The sequence below is a fragment of the Benincasa hispida genome, chromosome 8 (genome assembly GCF_027475165.1).
Source record: "Benincasa hispida cultivar pf3 chromosome 8, pf3_genome.v1.1, whole genome shotgun sequence".
NCBI lineage: Eukaryota > Viridiplantae > Streptophyta > Magnoliopsida > Cucurbitales > Cucurbitaceae > Benincasa > Benincasa hispida.
The window spans coordinates 68,399,220-68,407,897 of record NC_143485.1 but is presented as its reverse complement, the minus strand read 5'-3'; the positions used below and the strand labels follow the sequence as shown (position 1 = coordinate 68,407,897).

At 35.9% G+C, this 8,678-nt stretch overlaps 1 pseudogene; it reads left to right on the top strand.

Annotated features, from left to right (window-relative positions):
- The first annotated feature begins 2,635 nt into the window (after positions 1-2,635).
- Positions 2,636-5,555, top strand: LOC150034819 (uncharacterized; annotated as a pseudogene).
- Positions 5,556-8,678: the final 3,123 nt, after the last annotated feature.

Sequence of the window (8,678 nt, the reverse complement as noted above, 5' to 3'; positions counted from 1 at the left end):
CTCTCGTCCCAATACATCTCTTAAATACCCTTCTAAAGCAACAAACCCCCTCAAAGAAGGCTGCTTCAGACATAGATAGTGGCAGACCAGGAACCTCATGTCGGAAGATGTATATAGCTTTTCAACACATTGATATATATTAATATAATTTTATACATTATGATATTAGGTTGGTTAAGTTATACTTATTTGGCCCCATTTTATAAGGCCTCATATTAACAAAATTTATTATTCTTTATTCTTTCTATTACAGGAGGAATTATCTGTAAGAATAAACAACGTGCATGCGTAAACAATTTGGATCTTAAACACTCTAAATTTCATTAATGTTAAAGATAAAACATGCATGCAAATAACTTTGAAATTAAGGTTTGAGTTACAATCTTTGTAGCTCAAATTGACCATCAATTTCGCTCCAATCTTCTCACGAACCAGCTGTGAATCATAAGGAAAGTCTTCCTGACTATTCTCCAACTTTAGAATGAGATGGTGGGATTCGATGAGTGACTAAATTAGGGATGAACTTACAATATAAATTGAGAGAGAATTGAGTATTTAAGTTCTAAAACTCTTTTAGAATCTCTAAGTTGCCAAGAAGATTTTTTTTTTTTTAATTAACTTGAAAATCTCCAAAAGGGCCAAGTAGTTTAATCTTTATCAAAGCATATAGAGCAATTACATGCACTTCATCCAAATTTGAGTTAACCAAATTTTGACACTTCAAAATGCACTCAATTTAGTGGCATAAGTGACGTTTTGTGGAATCAACACTTTGCAAAATGAATTACTCATTAATTCACTAAAAGTTAGATTTTTCCACTAAAAATCATTCTTTGATCTTTCCACTAAGTGAAGTCAACATTTTGACTTTTGACTATTTTGAAGTCAATATTTAACTTTAGTCAAATTTTAATTTATACAATTTTAATTGAAAATTAATTTAAAACTAATTTTGGAATTTTCCACTTAGTGAAGTCAACTTTTATCCTTTGACCTTCAAAGCTTGGTGAAGTCAACATTTAACTTTGACCAACTTTGATTGATTCCATTCAATTCAAAATTAATTCAAATAATTAATTTTAAATCAAATTAATATTAAATAATTCATTAAAAAAATTTATTAATTTAATTTAATATTCAATTATTATACTCAACACTAAAATCCTGATGAATCCTCATTCATAGTTTTGATATTTAAATCTTATTTAAATATCTCCAATTATCTCTTTATCATTCAATTTCCAACTGAATAATACGCTGTTAAATATATCACATATATTTAACATTATTCCCTAATTCGAATATGAACACTTCAAATTCACTCGTCGCGTTGTTCTAAGGTTTAATCTGATATGAGCTAGCAGGGAGACCTAATGGACATACAAATCATGAGCTCCAATGATCTGAGATTAACTGGCTAAACTCTTTTAACCGAATTAACCATCATTTATTAACTACCAGGACACTCTACTAAAGCCCTGTAGATGCACTCTTCTCACTGTAGATATATTTCTGTCCACTTGATTTAACCATGATCAGTAAGTCGATCATCCACAGGTTGTTCGTATTTACAACTGGGTCAAAATTACTGTTTTACCCCTGTAATACATCTTGTACCTTAAGTCTCCACTGATCCACTAATGAATAATTAGTTTATGGTCCTACCAATAAATTGAGCCCCTCCCAATCATAGAGAAAGCGAGGCCCCTTGTCTAACACTACGAATCAGTACTTAGGACTGAATTCCATCTTGCAAGACTATGTCCCCAGCATTTACCCGGTCTTACCCCTAAAATAGGAGGCTTATTGAGTGGTAATGTTGAGCCACTCTCACCCATACAGATTAAAGGATAATCCCAAATAAATAGAAGTTCATAGTTAGTTGAAGATTAAAATCGAGTTATCTTAGGTCATCGACATAAAACAGCCAGTTTTAACAATAAACGACGTTATTAAGAAAAGTGTTTATTTCATGGTCCGGTCTCATGCAAAAATCTTTTGCGTAAGATGTGTCAACTAGCATGTCTTTACATAAACGATTTAGGATCACATCGTTTGTCTTAAATACAAAGTGGACCACATCCATAGTGTTTCCAGGATAAGGTACGTAACCCCATCCTTATACTTATAGACCGTTTTGACTATATACTCAAACTTGATGCACTTTTATGTCTCCACATAAAGTTCAAGTATTCAAATTATAGCCAGGGGTTCGTTAGTTTATTAGATTTAGGCTTTAACAAGTGCAATTTACATATTCAATAACAACTTTACTGAATATACCTTAATAATAACTTTATTGCAAAATAGAATATGTTTAATGTTTATAAACTTCGAGTTTAAGGACATACAACCCAATATTATCTTTTGTGTGTGTTTAGGGCAAGATTTTTTCCTTCCATCCTTTATATATATTGTGCCTCTGATTCTCATAAATATATACAAAAGCTAGAGACTTCTCTTGCACCAATTATCTCTCCAATGGCTTTTCTTTTCTCGTTCTCCTATTATCTTTCATTTTGTTAAATTGGTATTAGAGCTCACGTCAAACGACTGAGGGCCTTCATTTTGTTCCTTCTTTCGTCATCTTCCACTTATTGCTAGAGTCCAGTTTATGAGGACTCAACCGTCTGCGATGGGAACTGAGGAATCAGAGGTGTCGGCTTCATCTTTTTCACAGATGTTTGGGTCGAATAACAAGATTTCCATTTTCAAGCTTAGTGATGATAAATTTCTGCTTTGGAAATTCCATATTACAACTACTTTAGAAGGGTATGATCTTGAACAGTACCACCAATTGGAACCTTATTCTAAATTTCTCACCGTCGAAGAAGGGACAAATGTCACATCCCTCCACGAGCCCGCCTCCTGAGCCCGAGGGGAGGCGTGAAGGACCGCAGATACCACCCTTTTGTGATACCTACTACCCATCTAAACCTCTTTACTCTCATAAAACTTTCAGCCAAAGATGTAAACAACAACTATTTGATTAAGCTCATTTCATTACAAACAGTACAACGTTTATACAACTCTCAGGCTTAACTACAAAGTTTACATTAACAACTCTACAACTGGAAGTGTGACTATGGCTGTGGCAGACCTTGACCTTAGCAGCACCTTGAAACTCATCACCTTTCGCTACCTGGGAAGAAAAACATGAAAGAAAATAATGAGCTTCAAGAAGCTCAGTGAGTGGTAAGCAACTTCCAGAGTCTATTTCAACTCATAATAAAAACAAGCATATCATAACTATGAGGTTACATCCAAACCTCAACCTTGAATCAGTCTGTTCTTAACTCTATCTACACGCACGATTGATAGTTAAACTAATACTACTTATAATGAGTTTGTTCTCAAGCTCTACCTACACACATGATAGATAGTTAAACTGATACTAGTCATAAACGTTTATTCTCTTACGTTCCCTATGTTTCCTATGTGCACATAGATCCACGCTAATGGGCTCAGAAGCTAGGCCTTTCGGCCCTCTGACCATCCCATACGATGTTTCTCTCATAGGCTCAGGAACTAGACCTCTCGGTCCCCTGATCATCCCGCGAGGTTCTGCTCCGGGCTCAGAAACTAGTTCTATTGACCCATTGACCATCTTGTTCTCATATTCTCATTCTCATGTTAATTACTCACTCACAACATAAGCATGTACATATATTCTATAAGATATAATTAAGACCTAAAGGAAATACCACTCACCTTGATAAGGTACAAACCTTTTTCTCTAGAAGTTCCTTGGTTTCCTCGGGCTCCCTTTTGAACCCTAAAATCTCAACTCAGAGCTCTTCGCAGTTTGGCCAGAAATCTTCAAATCATCAAGACTGGCTCAAGCTTACCCGAGAGCTCGACCTTTCTGCCTTTTCCATACTCTCCAGCGTGATTCATTGGAGCTTCTTCTTCATAAGCCCTTCCTTCAAGACTAGACTCTGAGCTTTCAAGTGGCTTTGAAATCACTCAAAACACATGAGTAGTTTGGGAGAACTCCTCCTCTCAAGTTGATGCTATTTCCAGACCTCACTGTCCAACGGCATCTCCTCCTCTTGGGACCTCTTGATCAACGCATAGCTTCCTTCGAATCTACCCTCTAACACACTTCCTAATGTTTTCAAGAGGATTTTAGGTTATGAACTGAAGAGACACCTTGTGGTGGTATTTATAGGCCAAAGGAACCGATCCTCATCATCTCATAAAGCCTCCAACTCATGATACCTCCTTCTTTAGAAACTTTTGGAGTGTCTGCACCAAGCTTTGCCACCACCTACTTCCTTTCCATTCACCTACTTCCATTCCACTCACCTACTTGTATGAAGTTTGTGTTGTCTTCCTCATGCATAAGTCTTCCTTGCATGAAACTCTATTTGTCCACCTCGTATTAATTCAAGCTAACCCTCTTCTCGATATAGTCATTTTTCCGGGTGAATCCTTCAGCCTTGTGTAACGCAAGCATCAACAATGCATAAACACTTGGCACATCATCTAGTTCATCGTGCAGCTCTTGCACCTATCGCATAGCTCCATCGTTTATTTAATCTCTCGTTGTTGCTCATCGTGTAGCTCTCGCTGTCGCTCATCGTGTAGCACTAACGCCTATCGTCTAATGCATCACGCCCACCGTCTAGCGAGTCTGCTTATCGTGTAACGCCATCGTCCAGTGCTTCGCCTATCGTCTAGCACTCACACTCCTCGTGTAATGCCATCTCTAACGCTTGCGTCTATTGCCCAACACTCACACCTAATGTATAGTCTAGCACCAAAGCTCATCGTTTAGCGCTATCGTCTAATGCTATCGTTTAGCGCCGTAAGCAACTACGCGATCGTCTGTGCACATGTTCCAATGTCCAGCGCCTTGCGCTCATTGTCTAGCCCTTTCACTCTCGCTCACGCATCCTTTTATCATCCTTTGGGCAGTGCGTCTTGGCAATGCTTCGGCCAACATGCATCCATACCCCACAAGCTCAACGCATGGTTGTCCTTGGCTTCAATGCTTAATCTCTTATAACCTTACAAACTTAGTTTCATTAGAGCCGCATGCGTGAATGTTTCTTAACATCAAATGCATGGTTTCTTTTGACTTTATACTTAGCCAAATTTTTACTAGTTAAGGCTTAACTCAAAGCTACTAAACAAATCTATTCAAACACTTAGAATTTTCCTTCTCTTCAACATAGGATTTAACTTATACTTCAGTTGATTCCCTTAATTACCTGTTTAAGTAGGGAAATTGAAATCTAAGTTTCACAACAAATACGTCTTCATCCTCATCCACTCGAACTCATATTCTTAATCCTACGTATAAAAATTGGAAGCATCAGGATCACCTTATTTCCTCATGGCTGCTTGGATTAATGAATGAAGATGTGTTGATTCGAATGTTGAGTTACTGTCCAACCAAAGATATTTAGGCCACCATTCAAGGTAACTACTCTGACCAATGTCTTGCTCAAGCTATGCAGTTCAAAAGAAAATTTCACAACATGAAGAAGGGAGCTATGCCTCTAAAAGAATATTTCATGAAGATTCAACAATGTGTGGATGCTCTTTGATTTGTTGGTAAGCTTGTATCCAAGGATGATCACATATTATACATTCTGGCTGGGTTAGGTTCTGATTATGAATCTATGATCCCTGTTATTTCTGCTAGAACTAATTCCCTCTTCTATGCAAGATATCACTGTCGGGTTTTATGCCCCCAAACTCGTAGATAGTAAATATAACATTTGGTCGATCATTAATAAAGTGTTATTAATGTTTATTGCAAAAAATAGTTATTGTTTATCTTGTAGTTATCTTGCATAAATAACCCTAATCCAATAAACTAACATCATAGGTGATGCGTTATTTTATGTGATGAAATAATAGAATGAGATACGGTGATGGGAATGCGTTCAGCAACAAATTTTCTCAACGGAATCCAAGTATAAACCCCACTGAGTTTCCTGGTAAGTCCAGGGTCAAACTCAGGGACTAGGGAAAATAGTACGCGGTGATATTTCTAAGAAGACTTTGCGGTAACTAAATAATCAAATAGTTGTTTGCGGTATAAAATAAATGTATGCGACGGATTTGAGAAAAGTTCGATTATGCGGTAGATACAATGAGTATGCGTAGGAACGGGTTGAGAAAGTCTTTCGCTAGCGTTTCCCGGGAATCCGTCAAACTATGCGATCATGTTACCCTCATGCGACAGCAGATCATTTTCCAATGAAAATACAGTGCTCCTACTTCTTAGGACGCATGTGTTGAATGCAATAATGTCCATAGAACTTATCCCTAAGTCTCTACTCTTTTCTTATGCGATGATGCAAGATGCATACAAAGGCAAGGTGACCGCACATAATCATATCCTATCTCTAGGATGCATGCGATGCGTTAAAAGCAAACAGTGCTTATTCCTAAGCTCCTATCTTTTGATTATGCAATCTAATCTGACTCTCCCGAGCCTAGACTCTAACCTGACTTTTCCAAGCCTAGATCCTGTCCTTAGACTACCCTCCCGAGTATCTCTAATGGACGAATAATGCATGCATAATACAAGATAATCGCATAGAGTGAAGATCCCCAGTTATGCTAGCTAAGTGCTTCTTAACCCATTCGACAGATTTAGCTACTCATGCGTAATAAACAAAGAGTGAACAGATATAAAGAAGTAAATTCCATTTCTATAGATGAGTTTAAGTATAAAATAACAATGGAAGATAAGGATAGAGAGTCTGGAAGCAATCCCTTACTTCCCAAGGCTTTTACACTGTCAACTCTATTCTGTTCAAAAGATAATCCTGCTTCCGCAGGAGCTGGCCCTTTCTCTGATCTCAAAGCTTCCGACACTCTTCCAAGTTCATCGAAATGATCTATCGGCACAATCTCGCTTCTCTCGCTTCTGCCTTAAATAAAAGAAAAACTAAGAACAAGGTTATTCTATCTAAGGAAAAATTCTCTAACTATCTGAACTCCTTTTTTGAAGGTTGCCTTCAGTATTTATAGAGTGTGGTCTTCAAAAACTTTGAGGAGGAAAATGGTAGAGAATTCAAAAGAGAAGTTAGAGAGAAGATGGAGGCTAGGTTTTTGTGTTATATCAAAACCTTACATAAAATGGTTATAAGGATGTATTTATATGGACAAGGGTTAACTCTTTCTCCAAGAATTTTCTTTTATGTCCTTAGTGCTAATTAATTAAATAACCCTTATTTAATTAATTGAAACATTAATTAAATAATCATATATTAAATCCTATTAAATATACATTTAATTAATCATCATAAATAATATATATTTATGCTAACCTCCATTCTCCATTATTTCTTATTCAATTAATTAACAATTAAGTAAATAATTAAATCATATTTAATATGGATTTAATTAACATATAAATATCACACATTTATATATATACATCTCTTTATGATTCTAATTCATATGTATCTAATATTTGAATCTTATTCAAATGTATCTCTCTTACATAAATTGGATTATAGATCACATCTATAGTTAGCCATTATATATTAATCTCATTAATATAAAATTTCCTCATTTGATTTGAACAGTTTAAATCATTCCTTATCACTATCATTTAGTGAGCTAACAAGGGGACCTTATGGACATACAGATAGAAGCTCCAATGATATGAGATTAATTGATTAAACTTCTTTAATCTAGTTAATCAATATTCATTAACTACTGATCACTCCACTAAAGATTGATAGCTGCATTCTTCGCATTGTAGATATATTTCTATGTCCATCGATATAACCAATCAACAGTGAATCGACCATTCACAAATCGCTCATAACTACAGCTGGGTCAAATTACCATTTTACCCCTATAGTTATATCTCACTCCTTAAGTATCATTGATTCCTCTAATGAACAAACAGTTTATAGTCCAACAAGAAATTAACACCTCTTGGGCCAATGAGAGGTTGAGGCCTCATTGTTCAAGACCCGGAATCAGCTGTTAAGGGAGAAATTTATCTACTTTCTCAATGAATGGGAATGAGTGAATTCCATCTTGTGTAGCTGTGTTCCCAGCTCTCTAATTGGACAAATTCCCAATATGCTAGGCTTGTTGAGTTAGCTATCATGGCCACTCTCACCCATACATATCAAAGGACTGGAGTCATAAACAGGAGTCCACAATTCATTCAGGATTAAGGTCAAGTCTCCTATGGTCATCCTAATGAAATATTAATTCCTTCAAGAAACGGTGATATAAAGAGAAACTAATTATTATACGGTTCGGTCTATGTATAAGCTTCTTTATACATGATACTCTAACTCACATGTCTTTACATGAACAATATGGTTCATATTGTTTATAACACTTACATCTCATGCAACAATTACAAAGTGGGTCGTATCCACCGTTTTACCTGGATAAGACACCCAATCTTCATCCATATACTGCCGACCTTTTAGGTTACTACTTGAACATGAACCACCTCTATGTCAACTACATACTATTCAAGTGACATTATATAATCTTGGACCTTAGTTTATTGGATTGAATTAATGCTATCTAAATGTCAAATAAAATACCTTTGATTTTATTAGATAAATTATTTGTGTTAACAAAACTACAATCCATGAGATACACTAGACTTAGGATATCAATCCCAACAATCCCCACTTGTCCAAAGATAATGAAATGTATCAATATACAATAAAAGACAA